This window comes from Phocoena sinus, chromosome 13 (assembly GCF_008692025.1).
Source record: "Phocoena sinus isolate mPhoSin1 chromosome 13, mPhoSin1.pri, whole genome shotgun sequence".
Classification (NCBI taxonomy): Eukaryota; Metazoa; Chordata; class Mammalia; order Artiodactyla; family Phocoenidae; genus Phocoena; species Phocoena sinus.
This window is the reverse complement of record NC_045775.1, coordinates 71,793,462-71,819,239: the sequence shown is the minus strand read 5'-3', so window position 1 is coordinate 71,819,239 and position 25,778 is coordinate 71,793,462.

The following is a 25,778-nucleotide window of genomic DNA, read 5'->3' as shown; positions in this document are numbered from 1 at the left end:
TAGCATTTGTTGTAAAGCTGGTTTGGTGGTGCTGAATTCTCTTAGCTTTTGCTTGTCTGTAAGGTTTTCAATTTCTCATTGAACCTGAATGAGCTCTTTGCTGGGTCGAGTATCTTGGTTGTAGGTTCTACCCTTTTATCACTTTAAACATGTCCTGCCACTCCCTTCAGGCTTGCAGAGTTTCTGCTGAAAGATCAGCTGTTAACCTTGTGAGGATTCCCTTGTATATTATTTGCTGCTTTTCCCTTGATGCTTTTCAAAGTTTTTCTTTGTATTTAGTTTTTGATAGTTTGATTAATATGTGTCTTTGTGTGTTTCTCCTTGGATTTATCCTGTATGGGACTCTGCACTTGACTATTTCCTTCCCCATATTAGGGAAGTTTTCAAATATAATCTCTTCAAATATTTTCTCAGTCCCTTCCTTTTTCTCTTCTTCTGGGACCTCTATAATTCAAATGTAGGTGCATTAAATGCTGTCCCAGTGGTCTCTAAAACTGTCCCCAATTCTTTTTTTCTTTATTATGCTCTGCAATAGTTATTTACAATATTTTATATTCCAGGTCCCTTACCCGTTATTCTGCCTCAGCTATTCTGCTATTGATTCCTTCTAGGGAATTTTTAATTTCATTTATTTTGTTGTTCATCTTTTTTTTTTTTTTTTTTGGCTCTTTAGTTCTTCTAAGTCCTTGGTAAACTTTTCTTGTATTTTCTCCATTCTATTTCCAAGATTATGGATCATCTTTACTATCATTACTCTGAATCCTTTTTCAGGTAGACTGCCTAGTTCCTCTTCATTTGTTTACTGGTGGGTTTTTAACTTGCTTCTTCATCTGCTCTGTGTTTCTCTCTTTCTCTTTTTACTTAACTTACTGTGTTTGGGGTCCCGTTTTTGCATCCTGCAAGTTCGTAGTTCCCCTTGTTTTTGGTGTCTGGCCCCAGTGACTAAGGCTGGTTCAGTGGGTTGTATAGGCTTCCTAGTGGAGGGGACTGGTGCCTGTGTTCTTGTGGATGAGTCTGGATATTGCCTTTTAGGTGGGCAGGACCTTGTCCGGTGGTGTGTTTTGAGGTGTCTGTCTCCTTATTATGATTTTAGGCAGCTTCGTTGCTAATGGGTGGGGTTGTGTTCCTGTCTTGCCAGTGGCTCGGCATAGTGTGTTCAGCATTGTAGTTTGCTGGTTATTGAGTGGAGCTGCATATTAGCATTCAGATGGAGATCTCTGGGAGTGCTTTCACCATTTGATATTGCATGGAACTCGGAGGTGTCTCATGGAGAAATATCTTGAACTCAGCTCTCCAACCTCAGAGTCTCAGGCTTGACACCCTACCAGAGCACCAAGACCTTGTCAGCCACATGGCTCAGAAGAAGAGGGAGAAAGGAAGAAAGATGAAAAGAAAGAAAGAAAGAAAGAAGCAAAGAAGATAAGATAAAATAGAATTATTAAAATAAAAAAAAATTATTAAAAATAGAAAAAACTAAAAAATAATAAAAAGAGAAAAAAAGAAAAAGAAAGAAAGAAGAGTGCAACCAAACCAAACAACAAATCCACCAATGATAACAAACAGAGAAAAGTAAACTAAAAAAAAAAAAAAAAAGCAGGTAGACAGGACCCTAGGACAAATGGTGAAAGCAAAGTTATGTAGACAGAATCACACAAAAAACATACACTTACGCACTCACAAAAATAGAAAAAGGAAAATATATATATATATATATATATATATATAAAGGTAGAAGGTAACCAAACCAAGAAACAAATCCACCAATGATAATAAGCTCTAAATACTAAACTAAGATAAACATAAAACCAGAAAAAAATTAGATGCAGAAAGCAAACCCCAAATCTACAGTCGCTCCCAAAGTTCACTGCCTCAACTTTGTGATGATTTGTTGTCCATTCAGGTGTTCCACAGATGCAGGGTACATCAAGTTGATTATGGAGATCTAATCCACTGCTCCTTAGGCTGCTGGGAGAAATTTCCCTTTCTCTTTTTTGTTCACATAGCTCCCAGGGTTCAGCTTTGGATTTGGCAGAATCTCTGCCTGTAGGTCACCTGAGGGCATCTGTTCTTCGCTCAGACAGAACAGGGTTAAAGTAACTGCTGATTAGAAGACTCTGGCTCACTCAGGCCCTGGGGTGGTAGGGGTATGGAATGTGGGGTGAGCCTGTGGCGACAGAGGCTGGCACAATGTTGCAACAGCCTGAGGCACTCCATGTTTTTTCCCTGGAGAGTTGTCCCTGGATCTTGGGACCCTGGCAGTGGTGAGCTGCACAGGGTCCTGGGAGGGGAAGTATGGATAGTGACCTGTGCTTGCACACAGACTTCTTGGTGGTTGCATCAGCAACCTTAGCATTTTATGCAGGTCTCTTGTGTCCACGCTGATAGCCACAGATTGTGCCCATCTCTGGAGCTCGTTTAGGTGGTGCTCTGAATCCCCTCTCCTTGTGCACCCTGAAATAATGGTCTCTTGTCCTTTAGGCAGTTCTAGACTTTTTCCTGGACTCCCTCCCAGCTAGATGTGTTGTACTATCCCTCTGCAGGCTGTGTTCATGCAGCCAAACCCAGTCCTCTCCCTGGGATCTTACCTCTGAAGCCTGAGCTTCAGCTCCCAGACCCCACCCCCGCCCCAGTAGGTTAACAGACAAGACTCTCATGCTGGTGAGTGCTGTTTGGCATGGATCTTCTGTGCAGGAATCTCTCCTCTTTGTCCTCTACACCCATGTTGCACTCTCCTCTGTGGCTCTGAAGCTTCCCTCCACCACCTGCCGTTTGTGCCAGTGAAGGGGATTCTAGTGTGTGGAAACCTTTCCTCTTTCACAGCTCCCTCCCATAGGTGCAGGTCCCGTCCCTATTCTTTTTTCTCTGTTTTTTTTTTTTTTTTCTTTTTTCTTTTGCCCTACCTAGGTACGTAAGGAGTTTCTTGCCTTTTGGGAAGTCTGAGGTTTCTGCCAGCATTCAGTAGGTATTCTGTAGGAGTTGTTCCACATGTAGATGTATTTCTGATGCATTTGTGGGGAGGAAGTGATCTCCACATCTTACTCCTCCACCATCTTGAAGGTCCCCCTTTGATACATTCCTTTTTTTATGATACTCCTACCTATCCTTAGTTTAGTGTGTGTGTGTGTGTGTGTGTGTGTGTGTGTGTAATGATACAGAGGAACAGATTTAACTAGGCTCAGTCATTTAATATTTAGTACAAATTTGTTTTTTTCCATCAACTAGGATTGGGCAGAAAGAAGGGGAAGATTTTCTTAAGTTGAATCTCCAACAACAACACAGTTTAGCAGAGGGCATAACTTCATTTTTCACACTAGCATGTTCTGGTTATCAGTTAATTTTTATTTTAAGTAAAAATGTATTGACAGCAGAATTCTGGAGTGTCACATTTAGGGGACTGTCTGGCTTTGGGATAGCCTTGCTCTCTCATTGAAATAGCCATTGCTGTGATCCATCAAACAGTGGTTTACTCTATATGTATTTAAAACCCAAATTTCATGAGAAATTGTGGTGTTGCAGAATCACTCTCACTGTGGCAAGATAAGATGTTAATGGACCCTGCTGCCTTTCTATGAACTGTCACCGGAATATCCCATTAATCAAATGAAGAATAAGCACTGGACCAGAAAATTCAAAACAGAGGAGCCAGTAGCAGTAAGTGAGAAGGAACTCAATTTTCCACTTTCTGAAAGCCCATCAGTTCGTATGCTGATATTCTAAGTTCCAAAATATGAAAACAATAATGTTGGTTACTAACCTAAATATTATTCTTAAATGAATAGCAAGAAATCTTTTAATATTTATAATGACTTAGAGAGGCTGAGCTTTCACTGAGGCAAGTTTCAAATATGTGAATGAAATAGAAATTTTATTTTTTAGTAAAATGTATCAATCATCAGTGAAAGTAGAAAGGAATGATCCAGAGACTCTCCAGTACCTTCATTCTCCCTGGTAACATCTGAGGCTATGAGAGAGATACAGGTATACCTCCAAGGCAGTATGAGACACTTTTACTCCAATGAGGATTCAGACTCTAATGGCTCATGTTTTAATTTTTTAAATGTAAGATTTTTAGAGCTATCATGGCAAAGGTATGGAGAATGGGTATAAGTCTCTTCCCTTTACCATTCTTAGAATGAGAAATGTGTTACTGACTTCATACCTTCCCTTCGCTCAGGATTCCTTTCCTTAGCTAAAATGTACTAAACACTTACCAGGTGTCAGGAATTCTGGCAAGCACTATATATAATTAATTTTATTCAATTGTCACAATTACCTCTTGGGAGGGTATTGTTATTATTTTCATCTTTCATTTCATGCAACTCATGGTACAAAGATATTTTGATGAAATTCCCACAGATTTCTAAATTCTCCCTTTCTTCTTAACTTCTTTGCAACATTCCCTCCAAATATCACAAATACCTAAATACCACAAGGGATATTGCATAGTGTTGGTTGGGGCTAATTTCTTTTAACTGATGGACAAACTAGCTGAAAGAACTATTTTAATTTTTCCCAAGGAATATATGATTTTAAGAAGGAACTATTGAAAACCATATGCAGCAAGTACAATAAAATCTCAGTGTCTTACAAAAACAAAGGTTTGGTTTTTGCTCCTATATTTGACCACAGTAGTTCATCTAAGTTTCAACTCCGTACCTTTTTTACTCCATATGCACATACTCTAGTTGGGGTATCCCTCTCTCATGTCAGAGTAAAGAGAGAATGGCCACAGAATAACTTTTAAAACTTTGTCTTGTAAGTGGCATATATCAAATTTGTTGACCAAGTCTGACATTAGGAGGATGATAATCTTTGAGTAGGTTGGTATCCTGAATAGAATAACGGTAAACATTTTGAATGATAGTATAATTTATTGAAATAATTGCATCTTATCTTATTAGAGTAAGGTCATGAATTAAAATATGCTTCAAAAATCTTTAAAAGAATATTTACTTTTTTAAATGACAATGGTTAAAAGTGATCTAAGAGGAATTAAAGATGACTTTAACGTTTCTGGATAATTATTAACAAGTCAAAAGATTGGGCAGTAAAAATTATATAAAGCTCATTTTAAAAGTATTTTATTTGCAGTTTCACTAAATAAATGGTCCATTTATTAGGCTTGTACTTGTAGCCTAGGCCAGCTTTTGAAATAGAGGCTTGTGAATGGTCAGTGTATAGCTCATTATTAAAATCCAGAAAGTAGATGAAATTGTCCTTAGAGAAAACCTAGAGTGAAAAGTGAAGTGACTGTGGATGGCACATAAGAAAACATCATAATTAAGGAGAAATAAGAGGTTAAAATCTATTAAAATAGACTCCAAAAGAAAATAATAGCTACAGAAAATCAGAAAATCATGGGACAAAAATCAGCTTAATCAATAGGAATCTCTGAATTTTCTACAAAACTGAGATTTGTCATAGCTGCATCTTGAAATTTCATGCTGTATCCTGACTCTGCTGGTGAAAAATACTGTCCAATAAAAACAAGCAAAACCCTTCTTCTGGAAAGAGAAAATTCAATATCACTGCCCTTCTCCCCCTCCAACTGGATTCCATCCTTCATACTCTGACATGTAGTTCAGACATGCTCTAGGGTTTGGGGTCAGTTGGTAAGCAATACTAATCAACAGAGACAGGAAAAGGAATGGTGAATAGAACCTGAGAATAGAACAGATGGGAACCCATGTTATGTGAATACAGGGGAAATAAATCAGAAAAACTGCACAAATGTCAAAAGTCCTGCTTGTAGAATATTATTGTTTTAGCTTAGGTCTTAGGTCTCCATTGCCTATTAAAATGCAAAGCTCCCTGTGAGACATAACACTATGAACTGTGTTCCCTTCGTCATATTCACAGAAGTGCCTCTAGCATTTGTGGATGGTATGGTAGCAGGAAGCACAAAAACATTTCATTAATGGAAAACAATTTTACTCTGATACTTTTTTGAGAACAGATTTTGATAGGATATTGATAACATCTTTTCACTTGCTCAATTCAAACATAGAGATCTTATCCTTGATTTTGTTCATTTCCCGGATGTCCATAAACAATCTATCACCAATTGGGTGAGCTCCACTTCCTAAATTTTTCTTGAATCTGTTTATCTTCATCTCCTTGCCACTACCCTTGCAAACTCTTACCTCTTACATGGATGACTGTTGATCTCTTTGCTTCCATTTTTGCCAATTTCACAGAATGAGTTTTTTTTTTTTAATGTTAAGTAGTATATTTCTCTCCTCTGATCAAAGGTCCTCAGTGGTTTCCACTTTCTATTAAATTTAAATCCAACACTTTTTACCATGGCCCAGAGTGTTCATCACGATCCTGTTTCCCCTGATTTCTATTTTGCTTCTGTCTCTCGACAATCCAGGAGCATTCACGTCTTTTTGTTTCTTTTCAATTCTTTGCACAGTGGGCTCATTTCATCTTTTAGATCAGTTCAAATGCCACCTCCTCAGAGAAACACCGTCAATGTTCCCATTGAATCTGATTTCCCCTTACTCTTTACTTTGTTATAAACTTGTTAATTTATTCATATAACTTTCAGAATTATTAACAATCTGGGGTATTTTTACAATGACTTATTACTGTATATTTCCCCCAGTTGGAGGAGGAGAGATCTCATCTGACCTGCTTACAGTATCTTCAGAAATTAGCAGAGTGCCCATCACAAGTCTGTATTTCACGTATTTATTGAATAAAACAATTAATGGATGAACAAATAAAGAATAGTTTCAGAGAAGGAAATAGGGATTAAAACTGGGGGATGGAGAATGAAAAAGACAAATTCCACCAAATTCACCATTTTGCTGAAGTCTGACCACAAGTGTGTATGTGCCAGTGTGTCAAGCCAATGTGTGTGGAAGAGAGAGAGAGGAATGGAGAGAGCTCAGATGAAGCATGCTTCAGAGAAAAGCCTCCCAGATTCCCTGGGGAACAACAGATGGATGTTAAGCTTCCATTTGTTCCCAGTGAACCTTTAAAATTTCACCCTATTCCCAGCTCTGAGTCAACGGGAAACATCAGAAGAAATATGAATTTTTTAAAAATTGTTTTATCATAGCATTGCTCCAGTGACCTCTCTCCCAGCACTGTTCACATGCCACACAAAACCTTTGCCATATTGCTGGAGCATCAGAGACATGCTTAATAAAATATATAAATTTAGAAATGTACTTAAGACTAGACCTCTATATGACAAGATTTTTATCTTGTGATTCCTCTTCCTCCTCCTTACCCATTAAAAATTTACTCTGAATCTTTCCCCAAAAATTTTCAGGAACTCAACCACCTCTTGTGCCATATTAATAATAACAATTATTTTACCTAGTGTTTACTATGTATAATGCACTGCTTAGTACTTTCTATGTATTAACTCATTTCATCCTCATTTAATCTGCAAAACAACCCTGTGAGTCCAGCATCTGTTATCCCCATTTTATGCATAAGAAAATTGATGTTAATCCTTTAGAGATTAGAGAATTTACCTAAAGTCATGAACCTGGAAGTGACAGAAATGGATTTAAGCACTGGTAGTTTGTAACTGCTTAACAGATTGTCTATCACTGCAGCAGGACCAAAAGGGACAATTCAGATAACTCCAGAGCAGGATATCTAAAAATCCCATCTTGACTATCCATGTAATTTTTCCTTAAACAAGTTTAACTCATTCCTTGCAAAATATCTTCCAAAAGTTTTATGTCAAATGTTTTATATCAAATGCCATAGAAATAAATCTGCTCTCTTAGACCCTGGAGTAAACATTTAAACCAATTCTCACCCTCACTCCCCAATTTCAGCTTCAATTTTTGTCAAGATATATGGAAGAAACAGGTAGGTAGCTCTGGTGGACTAGAGACATATGCTTTTCTGTATCACTTTAACTGAGGTCATGGTTAAGATCTTAATCCTTGAGGTGTAGCAATTACGTGAGTCTCTGAAGAGCTGTATGGAGCTAAAAGAAGTAATTGCTATATATTGGATTGGCCAAAAAGTTCATTCAGGTTGTTCCATGATTTGAAGGACCCAATGTAAAATTAAAATGAGGGACCTCTCCTTCAAAAACTACTAAGAATTTCAACTCACCAACATCAAAACATTAAGACAAGTGCAGGGACCACTTAAGCACATGGGCTTGGGCAACTACACAGGTTGCAAACATGTAAAACTGTCCCTATTTGTAGACAAGCCCTTAGGAAAATTGCCAAGTTGGCCAAAATTTTCCTTTGTTACATTAACCATCTGGTCTCTTCCAGTTTTCACCTTGACCAATACCTCTTCTGTAGTTTTCTTCAGCAGCCTGACCTCAGCCAACAATGCCCTCACTGAGTTTTTCCTTTTCCTGTCTCCATCATCAAAGTTCCCTATATTTTCCATGTCTCGACATTTATGGATCATGTATTATATAACTGACCTTTAATAAATACTGGACTAAGCAATGAATTTGGTAGAGTAGCAGGATACAAAAATAATGCAGAGAAATCTCCTGCATTCCTATAAACTAATGATGAAAAATCTGAAAGAAAAATTAAGGAAACACTCCCATTTACCATTGCAACTAAAAGAATAAAATACCTAGGAATAAACTTACCTAAGCAGTAAAAAGACCTGTTGGCAGAAAACTATAAGATACTGATGAAAGAAATTAAAGATGATATAAACAGATGGAGAGATATACCATGTTCTTTCACTGGAAGAATCAACATTGTGAAAATGATTATACCACCTGAAACAATCTACAGATTCAGTGCAATCCCAATCACACTACCAATGGCATTTTTCACAGAACTGGGACAAAAATTTCACAAGTTGTATGGAAACATGAAAGACCCCGAATAACAAAAGCAATCTTGAGAAAGAAAAATAGAGCTGAAGGAATCAGGCTCCCTGACTTCAGACTAAACTACAAAGCTACAGTAATCAAGACAGTATGGTACTGGCACAAAAAGATAAATAGAGATCAATGGAGCAGGATACAGAGCCCGGAGATAAACCCATGCACATATGGTCACTTTATCTTTGATAAAGGAGGCAAGAATATACAATGGAGAAGAGACAGACTCTACAATAAGTGGTGCAGGGAAAACTGGACAGCTACATGGAAAAGAATGAAATTAGAATACTTCCTAACACCATACACAAAAATAAACTCCAAATGGATATAAGATATAAATGTAAGGCCAGACACCGTTAAACTCTTAGAGGAAAACATAGGAAGAACACTCTATGACATAAATCACAGCAAGATCCTTTTTGACCCACTTCCCAGAGAAATGGAAATAAAAACAAAAATTAACAAATGGGACCCAAGGAAGCTTAAAAGCTTTCGCACAGCAAAGGAAACCATAAACAAGACGAAAAGACAACCCTCAGAATGGGAGAATATATTTGCAAATGAGTCAACTGACAAAGGATTAATCTACAATATATACAAGCAGCTTATGCAGCTCAATATCAAAAAAACAAACAATCCAATCCAAAAATGGGCAGAAGACCTAAATAGACATTTATCCAAAGAAGATATACAGATTGTCAACAAACACATGAAATATACAGATTGCCAACAAACACATGAAAGGATTCTCAACATCACTAATCATTACAGAAATGCAAATCAAAACCACAATGAGGTATCACCTCACATAAGTCATAATGGCCATCATCAAAAAATCTACAATCAATAAATGCTGGAGAGGGTGTAGAGAAAAGGGAACCCTCTTGCACTGTTGGTGGGAATGTAAATTGATACAGCCACTATGGAGAACAGTATGCAAGTTCCTTATAAGACTAAAAATAGAACTACCATATGACCCAACAATCCCACTACTGGGCATATACCCTGAGAAAACCATATTTGAAAAATAGTCAATGTTCTTTGTTTCACTATTTACAATAGCCAGGACATGGAAGCAACCTAAGTGTCCATTGACAGATGAATGGATAAGGAAGATGTGGCACATATATACAATGGAATATTACTCAGCCATAAAAAGAAACAAATTTGAGTTATTTGTAGTGAGGTAGATGGACCTAGTGTCTGTCATACAGAGTAAAGTAAGTCAGAAAGCAAAAAACAACTACCATATGCTAACACATATATATGGAATCTAAAAAAAAAAATAAAAGGTTCTGATGAACCTAGCGTTAGGACAGGAATAAAGATGCAGACGTGGAGAATGGACTTGAGGACATGGGGCGTGGGAAGGGTAAGCAGGGACAAAGTGAGAGAATAGCACTAACATATATACACAACCAAATGTAAAATAGATAGCTAGTGGGAAGCAGCTACATAGCACAGGGAGATCAGCTCAGTGCTTTGTGACCACCTAGAGGAGTGGGATAGGGAGGGTGAGAGGGAGACATAAGAGGGAGGGGATATGGGTATATATATACACATATAGCTGAATCACTTTGTTATACAGCAGAAGCCAACAAAACATTGTAAAGCAATTATACTCCAATAAAGATGAGAATGATATAACCTCTGCATTAAAGGGGAACATAAGCTAATGGAAGGGAAGAACAGTAAATATAATTTGCTATCTAGTAGCACAGTGGTATTGTAAAACCAAGGAAGAGAGGTGAAAGAAAGAAAGAAGGAAAGAGGGAGAAAAAGAGGAAGAAAAGTCCTATCTAGAGTAGTTGAAAAAGAGACACATGTACCAATCTGGAAATCAGAATTCTTCCTATCAGGAGGAATATTCTAAGGAAAAAAAAAAAAAAAAAAACATAGTCTTCTTAGCATCCAGTTGTTTACAGCATTAAAAATCTTTCATTTGAAATAACTATAGTGATTTTCAACAGATTTGGAAAGAGAATGGAGAATCATCAGAAACTCACAGGAAACTTTTTGAATCTATGGAATATCCATGACCTACCCAACCACCACTGCTCATCCGTGCCCCCTGCTGGGGCTCATTCCCTCAGGACACATTCAAGATTTACTGCCATGGTGAGTCATGTCTGCTGACAGGCAAGGATGGCAATTTCCTTCAGGTGGGTTGTCACAAAAAGTTGACAATTAATAATTATTCACATATACTCAACTATAATAAAATCAAGTATTAACTAGCCATGTTTCAGTCTCCATAACAAGCTAAGGTAGTGGAGGAGGGTGGTAAGAGGAAGGGGGACAGAGATGTACATACATAAGGCTAGCATTCCTAGTATTATTTAATATAAAGGTCTGGATTGTCTATACCCTCCCCTCTCCAAAGGACCTAATGAGGAACTGGAGTAAAACTGTACTTGCAGGTGCTAAGGGCATTATGGAATTCACATTGTGAGTTTTCTGTAGGTGACTCATGAAAATACACTTTAAAGTACCCCACTCCTGATGATGGGACTTTCAACAACTGTACCTGACTAAAAGAATTATTCTAACAGATAGAGGCCCTTTTGACACCCCTTACTAACCATATACAGTGTTACATATCTTAATATAGTCTAGGAGTAGCACATGCTCTATATACTTCTCACATACGAAGAACTCAAATACATTACATATATATATATATGTTTTTCCACTTTCTTTTGAAAAAAGATTGAGCCTAAATATGTGGTATAAGAAGAAGTAACAGCAGAATAATAATTTTATAAATACCTTTGAAGATTTCTAAAACTACAGGTGATATATTTTAAAATAGAACAAAATTAAAATAATGAATTTTCTTATGAATAGTGTAATTGATTTTCTTGATGTTTTCATACACAGAAAGCCAATGCAATAAAAATAGACTTCTTGGAGTGGCCAGATGGGAAAATATAAAGGTAGAAGATCAGAAATATTGATTAATGAAGAGATGGAACCTTAGAATCTAGGCCCAAGTGGGCTTCAAAACTTCCTATCAAAGCTGATCCCCAAATCTTGTGGCATTGCTGTGGCTAATTAGAGGCATGGGTAGGACTCATGTGTCTGCACCATAATGGGAAACAGAAGCAAGTTACCTTGCTTCAAGACTATGCAACGTCCTGGATGCCAAGATAAGGAAACCAGTCTTTAAATTTGAAACTCAAGAAGATATACAGAGACAGTTACTGTCTAAGATTATTCTAAAGTTCATAGGACTACGTTTTTGAGCAAGCATTCCTTTACAGAAGATCCACACTGTTTATAATGTAAATGACAGCACACCTTACATTTGTGCCGTATATGTTACTAACTTTATGGATTTTGATGCATAATATGTGGAATGTGCTCTGTAGTGTCTCAGGTAGCTTCCCAGGGGAGACCTGAGAGACAAACTTTCTGAGGAAACTGAATTTATCTCCAGAAAACAAGGAATACTGTGTGATTTGCCTAAATATATATAAACAAGAGGAAGAAACACACTGATCATTCAATAATATTAGAATTTCCTTCATTTTCATATATTGCATCAAGAAAAGAGATCATAAGGGCTCCCCATGCCTATGAATCAACACCTCACCCATTAACAGAGAAGCTGCCTAAAATCATAATAAGGTCACAGACACCCCAAAGCACACCACCAGACATGTCCTGCCTACCAGAAAGACAATATCCAGCCTCATCCACAAAACACAGGCACCAATCCCCTCCACCAGGAAGCCTAAACAACTCACTGAACCAACCTTAGCCACTAGGGCCAGACATCAAAAGCAGTGGGAACTATGAACCTGCAGGCTGCGAAAAGGAGACCCAAAACACCATAAGTTAAGCAAAATAAGAAACAGAAACACAGAGCAGATGAAGGAGCAAGTTAAAAACCCATCAACCAAACAAATGAGGAGGAACTAGGCAGTCTACCTGAAAAAGGATTCAGAGTAATGATAGTAAAGATCATCCAAAATCTTGGAAAGAGAATGGAGAAAATACAAGAAATGTTTAATAAGGACCTAGAAGAACTAAAGCGCAAACAAACAATGATGAACAATGCAATAAATGAAATTAAAAATACCATAGAAGGAATCAATAGCAGAATAACTGAGGCAGAAGAAAGGATAAGTGACCTGGAAGATAAAATATTGGAAATAACTACTGCAGAGCAGAATAAAGACAAAAAGAATGAAAATAATAGGAAAGTCACCGATACCTCTGGGACAACATTAAACATGCCCATATTCGAATTATAGTGGTCCCAGAAGAAGAAGAGAAAAAGAAAGGGACTGAGAAAATATTTGAAGAGATTATAGTTGAAAACTTCCCTAATATGGTAAAGGAAATAGTTATTCGTGTCCAGGAAATGCGGAGAGTCCCATATAGGATAAATTCAAGGAGAAACACACCAAGATACATATTAATCAAACTACAAAAAACTAAATACAAAGAATAAATAATAAAAGTGGCAAGGGAAAAACAACAAATAACATACAAGGGAACACCCATAAGGTTAACAGATAAACTTTCATCAGAAACACTGTAAGCTAGAAGGGAGTGGCAGGACATATTTAAAGTGATGTAATGGCAAAACCTACAACCAAGATTACTCTACCCAACAAGGATCTCATTCAGATTCAATGGAGAAATTAAAACTTTAAAGACAAGCAAAAGTTAAGATAATTCAGCACCACCAACCAGCTTTACAATAAATGCTAAAAGAACTTCTCTAGGCAGGAAACACAAGAGAAAGAAAAGACCTATAATAACAAACCCAAAACAATTAAGAGAATGGTAACAGAAACATAGATATCAATAATTACCATAAATGTAAATGGATTAAATGTCTCCAACCAAAATACATAGACTTGCTAAGGGATACAAAACCAAGACCTGTATATATGCTGTCTACAAGAGACCCACTACAGACACAGAGATACATACTGATTGAAAGTGAGGGGATGGAAAAAGATATTCCAAGCAAATGGAAATCAAAAGAAAACGGGAGTAGCAATTGTCATATCAGACAAAGCCGACTTTAAAACAAAGACTATTACAAAGACAAAGAAGGACACTACATAATGATCAAGGGACCAATTCAAGAAGAAGGTATAACAATTGTAAATATTTATGCACTCAACATAGGAGCACCTCAGTGGCAAATGCTAACAGCCATAAAATGGAAAATAGACAATAACACAATCATAGTAGGGGACTTTAACACCCCACTTTCACTAATGGACAGATCATAAAAAATGAAAATAAATACAGAAACACAAACTTTAAATGATACATTAAACAAGATGGACTTAATTGATATTTGTAGGACATTCCATCCAAAAACAACAGAATACACTTTCTTTTCCAGTTATCATGGAACATTCTCCAGGGTAGATCATATCTTGGGTCACAAATGAAGCCTTGGTAAATTTAAGAAAATTGAAACTGTATCAAGTATGTTTTCTAACTACAATGCTATGAGACTAGATATCAATTACAGGAATAAATCTGTAAAAAAAAAAAAAAAAAAAAAAAACATGGGGGCTAAATAATACACTACTTAATAACCAAGAGTTCACTGAAGAAATCAAAGAGAAAATCAAAAACTACCTAGAAACAAATGAAAATGAAAACATGATGACCCAAAACCTATGGGATGCAGCAAAAGCAGTTCTAAGAGGGAAGTTTATAGCAATACAATCCTATCTCAAGAAATAAGAAACATCTCAAATAAACAACCTAACCTTACACCTGAAGTAATTAGAGAAAGAAGAACAAAAACCCCCCTCAAAGTTAGAAGGAAAGAAATCATAAAGATCAGATCAGAAATCAATGAAAAAGATGAAGTAAAGAAATAGCAAATATCAATAAAACTAAAAACTGGTTATTTGAGAAGATAAAAAAAAAATGATAAACCAATAGCCAGACTCATAAAGAAAAAAATGGAGAAGACTCAAATCAATAGAATTAGAAATGTAAAAAGAGAAGTAACAACTGACACAGTGGAAATTAAAGTAGTAATCTCATGAGAGATTACTACAAGCAACTATATGCCAATAAAATGGACAACCTGGAAGAAATGGACAAATTCTTAGAAAAGCGCAACCTTCTCATACTGAACCAGGAAGAAACACAAAATATAAAAAGACCAACCGCAAGCACTGAAATTGAAACTGTGATTAAAACTCTTCCAACAAACAAAGGCCCAGGACCAGATGTCTTAACAGGCGAATTCTATCAAACATTTAGAGAAGAGCTAATACCTATCCTTCTCAAACTCTTCCAAAACATAGCAGAGGGGGGATCACTCCCAAACTCATTCTACAAGGCCACCATTACCCTGATACCAAAACCAAACAAAGATGTCACAAAGAAGGAAAACTACAGACCAATATCACTGATGAACATAGATGCAAAAATCCTCAACAAAATACTAGCAAACAGAATCCAACAGCACATTAAAAGGATGATACACCATGATCAAGTGAGGTTTATCCCAGGAATGCAAGTATTCTTCCATATATACAAATCAATCAATGTGATACACCATATTAACAAACCGAACAATAAAAACCGTATTATCGGGCTTCCCTGGTGGCGCAGTGATTAAAAGTCTGCCTGCAAATGCAGGGGACAAGGGTTCGTGCCCTGGTCTGGGAAGATTCCACATGCCATGGAACAGCTAGACCCATGAGCCATGGCCGCTGAGCCTGCGTGTTTGGAGCCTGTGCTCTGCAATGGGAGAGGCCACAACAGTGAGAGGCCCACTTACCGCAATAAACAAACAAACAAAAACTTATGATCATCTCAATAGATGCAGAAAAAGCATTCAACAAAATTAAACACCCATTTGTGATAAAAACCCTCCAGAAAGTAGGCATAGAGGGAACTTAGCTTAGAACTTAGATTCTAAGGTAAGTTCCCTTAGAACTTCTAAGGGAAGTACCTTAGAACTTCTAAGGGAACTTGCCTTAGAACTTACCTCTAAACATAATAGAGGCCATGGACAACAAACCCACAGCCAACATGGTTCTCAATGGTGAAAAACTGAAACCATTTCCACTAAGATCAGGAACAAGACAAGGTTGCCAACTCTCACCACTATCATTCAACATAGTTTTGGAAGTTTTATTCATGGCAATCAGAGAAGAAAAAGAAATAAAAGGAATCCAAATAGGAAAGGAAGAAGTAAAGCTGTTACTGTTTACAGATGACATGATACACTACATAGAGAATGCTACAGATACTACCAGCAAACTGCTAGAGCTAATCAATGAATTTGGTAAAGTAGCAGGATACAAAATTAATGCACAGAAATCCCTTGCATTCTTATACAATAATGATGAAAAATTTGAAAGAAAAATTAAGGAAACACTCCCATTTACCATTGCAACAAAAAGAAGAAAATACCTTGGAATAAACCTTCCTAAGGAGACAAAAGCCTTGTATGCAGAAAACTTTAAGACACTGATGAAAGCAATTAAAGATGATACAAACAGATGGAGATATACACCATGTCCTTGATTGGAATAATTGGCATTGTGAAAATGATTATACTATCCAAAGCAATCTACAGATTCAATGTAATCCCTATCAAATTACCACTGACATTTTTCACAGAACTAGAACAAAAATATTCACAATTTGTATGGAACACAAAAGACCCCAAATAGCCAAAGGAATCTTGAGGAAGAAAAACGGAGGTGGAAGTATCAGGCTCCTGGACTTCAGACTATACTACAAAGCTCCAGTAATCAAGACAGTATGGTACTGGCACAAAAACAGAAATGTAGATCAATGGAAAAGGAAATAAAGACCAGAGATAAACCCATGCACATATGGTGTCCTTATCTTTGATAAAGGAGACAGGAGTATACAATGGAGAAAAGACAGCTTCTTCAATAAGTGGTGCTGGGAAAACTGGAAAGCTACATGGAAAAGAATGAAATTAGAACACTCTTTAACACCGTACTCAAAAATAAACTTAAAATGGATTAAAGCCCTAAATGTAAGGCCAGACACTACACAACTCTTAGAGCAAAACATAGGCAGAACACTTTATGACAAAAATTACAGCAAAATACTTTTTGAGCTGCCTCCTAGAGAAATGGAAATAAAAATAAACAGTGGGACGTAATGAAACTTAAAAGCTTTTGCACAGCAAAGGAAACCATAAACAAAATGATGTTTGCAAATGAAGCAACTGACAAATGATTAATCTCAAAAATATGCAAGCAGCTCATGCAGCTCAATATCAAAAAACAAACAACCCAATCCAAAAATGGCTAGAAGACCTAAACAGACATTTCTCCAAAGAGATACAGATTGCCAACAAACAAATGAAAGAATGCTCAACATCATTTGTCATTAGAGAAATGTAAATCAAAGCTACAATGAGGTATCACCTCACATCAGTCAGAACGGCCATCATCAAAAAATCTACAACCAATAAATGCTGGAGAGGGTGTGGAGAAAAGGGAACCCTCTTGACCTGTTGGTGGGAATGTAAATTGATATAGCCACTATGGAGAACAGTATGGAGGTTCCTTAAAAAGCTAAAAATAAAAATACCATACAGCCCTGCCATCCCACTACTGGGCATACCCTGAGAAAACCATAATTCAAAAAGAGTCATGTACCACAATGTTCATTGCAGTTCTATTTACAATAGCCAGGACATGGAAGCAACCTAAGTGTCCATTGACAGATGAATGGATAAAGAAGATGTGGCATGTATATACAATGGAATATTACTCAGCCATAGAAAGAAACAAATTTGAGTTATTTGTGGGGAGGTGGATGGACCTAGAATCTGTCATACAGAGTGAATTAAGTCAGAAAGAGAAAAACAAATACCGTATGCTAACACATATACATATAGAGTCTAAAAAAAAAAAAAAGAGGTCATGAAGAACCTAGGGGCAAGACAGGTATAAAGACGTTGACCTACTAGAGAATGGACTTGAGGGCACAGGGAGGGGGAAGGGTAAGCTGCATCAAAGTGAGAGAGTAGCATGGACATTTATACACTACCAAATATAAAATTGATAGCTAGTGTGAAGCAGCCACATAGCACAGGGAGATCAGCGTGGCACTTTTTGACCACCTAGAGGGTTGGGATAGGGAGGGTGGGAGGTAGCAAGATGCAAGAGGGAACAGGTATGAGGATATATGTATATGTATAGCTGATTCCCTTTTTAATAAAGCAGAAACTAACACACTATTGTAAAGCAATTATATTCCCATAAAGATGTTAAAAAAGCAAAAAAAAAAAAAAAAAAAACAATTAGAAGAGATCATTTAAATATGAAAATGGAACGCTAATGACTTACTGACATTTTTTTGCCATTAGAAGTCAGATTGTGGTCCCAAAGGGGAAGATTTCTTCTCAGTGTTTAACATATTACCCAGAAATTTCTGGCTTCCTGGAATTTTCAATAATAATTCCAAATCTCTTGGCAATAGCTTTCAAGCACCACAATTTCTGCCAATAAAAGAATGATCATTAAGCATGCTCTCACTTTGGTTGTTTAAGAGTCCAGCGATGGGAGGCCAAATTGTTATTATTCTGCAGGGACTGCTTGATATGAAGAGTATGTTTGAAGTGGAAATCACACGACACTGCTTGATGCAATCACCTGATTGACTAGGTGATTATTTAATTTGGGGAAAATATTATCATAGTATAAAGACTTCACTTGGAATGAGAAAAAATTCATTTTAAAAAGCATTTGTCGGGGCTTTCCTGGTGGCACAGTGGTTGAGAGTCTGCCAGCCAATGCAGGGGACACGGGTTCGTGCCCCAGTCCTGGAAGATCCCACATGCCGCGGAGAAGCTGGGCCCGTGAACCATGGCCGCTGAGCCTGCACGTCTGGAGCCTGTGCTCCGCAACGGGAGAGGCCACAGCAGTGAGAGGCCCGCGTACCGCAAAAAAAAAAAAAAAAAAAAAGCTTTTGTGAGTTAGAGCTCAACATTTCCATCCCCTCAATTTATGATCTTTGTATAAATAAATGTGCTCCAACACCATGTATAGCTTTCTTGAAGAAAGCAGTTTACATTTAGGGAATCTGAAGTTGAGGAGTTACTGAAGGGGACTAAGACACTTGAAAACTTACAAATGGCCTATTGAAATGGAAAAAAGTCATATGAGCCCACGCAAATGAAATACTTGGGAAATGTAGCATAAAAGGAATTGAGCAAAGAGTCCTATTAGAGAAAGCCAGATGTTCTTTTTCAGATGAAGAGGACAACTACATCAAGCTAGATAAATTGTGTTTCGTTGGAAGTCTGATCTGAAACAGGAAATATTTGTTGCCATGTGCTATGAGACAAGGAAACTACATAATAAACCATTAATTATCTTGCATTCTGTTTTCATTTGCCAAATATATACAGTGACAGTAACTTAATCAACAACATTATAATAAAGTGACCATAGAGACAATACTCACTGCTCTGGATTCAAACAGACCTGGACTTGAGTCCAGCTGCATGACCTTGATGATGTTACTCAACTTCCTCAATTCTTAGTTTCCTCATTTTATTGTTTTTTCTTTTAAACCAAGAAAAATATAATAATAATTCCTGTCTTCATAGAGTGGTATTAAATGAGTTATTACAGATAAAGGAATATGTGTGTTAACTTCAAAGTTCTGTAACATTTTTGAGCAGTCAAAAATATTATTTTATGTTGTAATAGAAGTAGCAATATATACAAACTGAGGCTAAGGGAACTAATGATTGGCATGGTGAATTATTGGTGGCAGAAATGAGTTTTGAATTACACGTCCAATCTCCCTCTCCAGGGCTTTTTCTACTACATCTCATCCCAAGAAAAAACCTCATCTCTGAGCCTTGACTATTACATGTTTCAATATGATCAAGACCTATCTGGCCTCTTCAACAATGAACTTCCTTTATAGTCTAATAAAAAAAATGACAAGAAAATAGAGGCAAGCAGTAGCAGCAAGTCAGGATTTCACCAAGGAAAAATGTAAAATCCAGTTAGCTATTATTGCTTTCAATTTGCCAGTTCACTTTTTAAGTTCTCCAACTGCTTCCAGCATGTGATATACAATCTTCATCATGAATTGTTACATTTGTGTTTGTAATGTTACTTGCAAATTCGATTTTACTCAATTGCAGCCAAAAATTTTACAAAAACAAACCAAAAAATGGGTTATTTAAAATAACGCAGAAGGAAAATTCAGAAAACACAAAGACCTCTTATTTAAGCATTTATATACTCAAATATTTATTATCTTAACCAGCAGCTAAACAACCTAAAAAGATCTAAGTGTTTATAATCTGAATACTCACATTGGCCAATCTCAACTGCTCCTAGGTGTCTTCTGATAATTTTTGGAGTGATGCACCTGGCTTGCTAGATAAGAAGTGAATCGGTGAAGCTGTGGCAGACAGATTTTATGTTAGTCACAGACCTGGATATTAATATTATAGAAATTTCTCTGGCTGGAAGTGGAGGGATGATGCAGGAAAAAAAGTCAAAGACTTTTGAAGCATAAGAGGTATTATTGTTGAAGTGCCATTGTTGCCTTTGAAGCTGGGAGAAGGAAGGAATCTACTAGCCAGGAAATGCAGACATCCTTAGAAATGCAGACATCCTGCATCCTTAGATGCAGACATCTAAGGTTCTTCATCCTTAGAAGTTGAAGAACCCCCACTCCACCCTCCCTGGGCCAACAGCCAGCAAGGAAATGGGACCTCAGTTCTATAATCACATAGAACTGAATTTTGCCAACAACTTGTGTGAACATGGAAACAGGGTTTTCTGCAGTCTTTGGTGAGAAATGCAGGCTAACACCTTGATTTCCAAGCAGAGGAATTAGCTGAACCCACTGGGCTTCTGATCTGCAGAACTGTGATATATAAATGTGTCTCATTTTAAGCTGCAAGATTCATGTTAATTTGGTACAGCAGCTCACAATATAGATCTTTAAATAATGTCTTAACCCAGTTCTGAGGACCCTACTAGAGACAGGTAAGTTTCTCTTCTTAAGCAGTAAAGTACACTCCCCCAATCACATGCCTTACCTGGCTCTTACACTCCAGGCCACCATACACCCACCCTAATATACCCATGGTCAGGTACCAGACAGCCAGGGGTAGATCCTGTGTTACCTGCTGTAATTATTCAAATGAGCCTATCCTAAACCTGTTTGCCTCACCTATTTCTTCCCCAGGAAACCACAACAAATGTGCTCGTCCACAGTTCCCCTGTATCTTTTGCCATCTCACCAATCCCTGTGCTTCCCCTGAGAGGTTCTGTGTGGTATGCTATGGTCTCCCCAGGCAACCATGAGTATTTTTTTGATTATGGTTTTCTCTGGGTATATGCCCAGTAGTAAGATTGCTAGGTAATATGGTAGTTCTGTTTTTATTTTTTTAAGGACTCTCCATAGTGGCTGTATCAATTTACATTCCCACCAACAGAGCAAGAGGGTTCCCTTTTCTCCACATCCTCTCCACCATTTGTTGTTTGTAGAATTTCTGATGATGGTCATTCTGACTGGTGTGAGGTGATACCTCATTGTAGTTTTGATTTACATTTTTCTAATAATTAGTTATGCTGAACATCTTTTCATGTTTTTGTTGGCCATCTGTATGTCTTCTTTGGGAGAAATGTCTATTTGGTTCTTCTGCCCATTTTTTCATTGGGTTGTTTGTTTTCTGGATATTGAGCTGCATGAGTTGTTTGCATATTTTGGAGATTAATCCTTTGTCAGTTGCTTCATTTGCAAATATTTTCTCCCATTCTGAGCATTGTCTTTTCATCTAGTTTATGGTTTCCTTTGCTGTGCACAAGCTTTTAAGTTTAATTAGATCCCATTTGTTTATCTTTGATTTTATTTTCATTACTCTAGGAGGTGAGTCAAAAAATATCTTGCTACAGTTTACATCAGAGAGTGTTATGCCTATATTTTCTGCTAAGAGTTTTATAGTATCTGGCCTTACATTCCACATGCACCCCAATATTCATTGCAGCACTCTTTACAATAGCCAGGACATGGAAGCAACATAAATGTCCATCAACAGAGGGATGAATAAACAAAATGTGATACATATATACAGTGGAGTATTACTCAGCCATAGAAAAGGAACAAAATTGGGTCACTTGTAGATATGTGGATGGACCTAGAGACTGTCATACAGAGTGAAGTAAGTCAGAAAGAGAAAACAAATATGGTATAATAATGCATATATGTGGAATCTAGAAAAATGGTATAGGTGATCTTATTGGCAAAACAGAAATAGAGACACAGATGTAAAGAAAAAACATGTATGGACACCAAGGGAGGAAAGGCTGGGTGAGATGAATTGGGAGATTGGGATTGACATATATACACTATTGGTACTATGTATAAAATAAATAACTGATGAGAATATAATGTATAGCACAGGGACCTCTACGCAATGCTCTGTGGTCACCTAAATGGGAAGGAAATCCAAAAAATAGAAGATATATGTATATGTATAGCTGATTCACTTTGCTGTACAGTAGAAATTAACACAATATTGTAAAGCAACTATACTCCAATAAAAATTAATTAAAAAAAATATGAAGCTGTAAATCACTTTCAGTTTTCTCTCTCTTGATCTGTGTCTGGTCTCACCATACCTCACCTATGGTTAAAACACAGGAATAGAAAACCAACGCACTAGATTACACTATTCAAATTTAGACTTTCACTTTCTGATGTTCCAGCCCTCACCATTTACTAAACTGTCCTGGCAAGGAGGCATAGGTTTATAGGGGAAATTGATGGCACTTTCTGACCCTCACTCTCATTAACATTTCAGAAACTCTGTCCTCTTGTGACATGCTTCTTTATTGGTCAGACTGGAACTGAGCAGAACCCTGCAGACCCCCCAAGTACAAAAGCTCCTCCATGTCCCCTTCCTTTTTGTTGTAGAAAAGCTGAAATCTCCCAGACTTCCCTAAGTCAAAAAAAAAGGAACAAGCTCAAGAAGTTAATGATTAGGACAACTGAGTCACAGACTCACTGACTGATGCACATTTCTGAGTTGTTTTACAGATACTATAACTGCCCTCAGCAGGAAACTCCTTTTGCCTCATCACTTTAGCAAAGCTTTATTGTAACTAAACTTAAACTAGGCACATCCATGCTCTGTTCATCTCCGGCGCAAGCACACTTTTCAAATCTTTTGGTCATACAGTACCTTGCCTGACCTGTTGGTTCTTTCCATAGATCAAAGAAGTAGAAATGAGTAAGTAATTAACAGATGACCAGATCTCTTCTCTAGCTTCCCCTTCAGTAATCCTGCAAAGAAACTGTGTGAACAAACAGCGTGAACAAGATAGCCTCTAAAGAAAGATCACAAGATGTTGACAAGCCTGCACACAGTGGGGGATGGTTACAACTCTGACCCCCATCTCAATGATTAACTGAGATTACTTCCCCTTTTCCCTTTACAACTTTCATGGCCAAACAGAATCTTCAGAGTTGGTTTTGGGAGAACATGAGTCTGCCTTCTCCCCAGATTGCTGGCTTTCTGATTAAAAGCAACTTTCCTTTCCACCAACAACTGCTTCTCAGATATTGATTTTCGAGCGGTGAGCATCTGGACCTGAGTTCAGTAACAATTCAGAAATGAAGAATAGAGGTCTCAGAATGAAATCTTCAACTAGTTTCTGTTGGACTTCAACATCTCTATACATGTGTTTTCTCACCTATGAATTAATATAGTAAAATAACCTAATCAGGTTGCTGTGAGCATTAAGAGAATAAAATATGGTAATACATACCAAATCTTAGTAGACTGCCTGATATTTAGTGACACATATAACAGAGTAGCTATTTATATTACTATTATTGTTGTTTTTATTAACTTTGGGATTATTCTCCTTTGCATTGACTTGTTCCTCTCTTCTATTCTCTGTTCCTCTGGCTCCATATTCTCTCTTTCATTTAAAAAATGGATTCATTTGCAAATATTTTCTCCCATTCTGAGGGCTGTATTTTCATTTTGTTTATGGTTTCCTTTGCTGTGCAAAAGCTTTTAAGTTTAATTAGGCCCTATTTGTTTATTTTTGTTTTTATTTTCATTACACTAGGAGGTGGATTGAAAAAGATCTTGCTACAATTTATGTCAAAGAGTGTTCACCCTATGTTTTCCTCTAAGATTTTTACAGTGTCTGGCCTTACATTTAGTCATCAATCCATTTTATTTTTGTGCATGGTGTTAGGGAGTGTTCTAATTTCATTCTTTTCCATGTAGCTGTCCAGTTTTCCCAGCGCCAGTTATTGAAGTGACTGTCTTTTCTCCATTGTATATTCTTCCCTCCTTTGTTATAGATTAGGTGATCATAGGTGTATGAGATTATCTCTGGACTTTCTATCCTGTTCCATTGATCTATATTTCTGTATTTGTGCCAGAACCATACTCTCTTGATTACTGTAGCTTTGGAGTATAGTCTGAAGTAAGGGCACCTGATTCCTCCAGCTCTGTTTTTCTTTCTCAAGATTGCTTTGGCTATTCAGGGTCTTTTATGTTTCCATACAAACTGTAAAAATTTTTGTTCTAATTTTGTGAAAAATACCATTGGTAATTTGATAGGGATTGCATTGAATCTGTAGATTGCTTTGGGTAGTATAGGCATTTTCACAATAGTGATTCTTCCAATCCAAGAACATGGTATATCTCTCCATCTGTTTGTGTCATCATTGATTCTTTTCATCAGTATCTTATAGTTTTCTCAGTACAGGTCTTTTGTCTCCTTAGGTAGGTTTATTTCTGCCTAAGATATATTATTATTTTATTCTTTTTGATGTGATGGTAAATGGGATTGTCCCCTTGATTTCTCTTTCTGATCTTTCATTGTTAGTGTATAGATATGCAAGAGATTTCTGGGTATTAATTTTGAATACTGCGACTTTACCAAATTCATTGATGAGCTCTAGTAGTTTTCTGGTATTAACTTTAGGGTTTTCTTTGTATAGTATCATGTCATCTGCAAACAGTGACAGTTTTACTTCTTCTTTCCAATTTGGATTCCTTTTATTTCTTTTTCTTCTCTGATTGCCAAGGTCAGGAATTCTAAAACTATGTTGAGTAATAGTGGTGAGAGTGGATATCCTTGTCTTGTTCCTGATCTTAGAGGAAATGCTTTTAGTTTTTCATCATTGAGAATGATGTTTGATGTGAGTTTGTCATATATGGCTTTTACTATGTTGAGGTAGGTTCATTCTGTGCTCACTTTCTTGAGAGTTTTATCATAAATTGGTTTTTAAATTTTTCAAAAGCTTTTTCTGCATCTACTGAGATGACCATATGGTTTATATTCTTCAATGAGAATGGGAGAAAATATTTGCAAACAAAGCAACCAACAAGGGCTTAATCTCCAAAATATACAAACATATCATGAATCTCAATATCAAAAAGACAAACAACCCAATCAAAAAAATGGATGGAAGACCTAAATAGACATTTCTCCAAAGAAGACATACAGATGACCAACGAACACATGAAAAGATGCTCAATGTGACTAATTATTAGAAAAATGAAAATCAAAACTACAATGAGGTATCACTTCACACTGGTCAGAATGGCTATCATCAAAAAATCTACAAACAATAAATGCTGGAGAGGGTGTGGAGAAAAGGGAACCCTGTTGCACTGTTGGTGGGGATGTAAATTGATACAGCCACTATGGAGAACAGTAAGGAGGTTCCTTGAAAAACTAAAAATAGAACTACCATATGATCTAGGAATCCCACTTCTGGGAGTATATCTGTAAAAAACCATAATTCAAAAAGATACATGCACCCCAATGTTCATTGCAGCTCTATTTACAATAGCTAAGCCATGGAAGAAACCTAAATTTCCATCAACAGAGGAATGGATAAAGAAGATATGGTACATATATATAATGATGTAGTACTCAGCCTTAAAAAA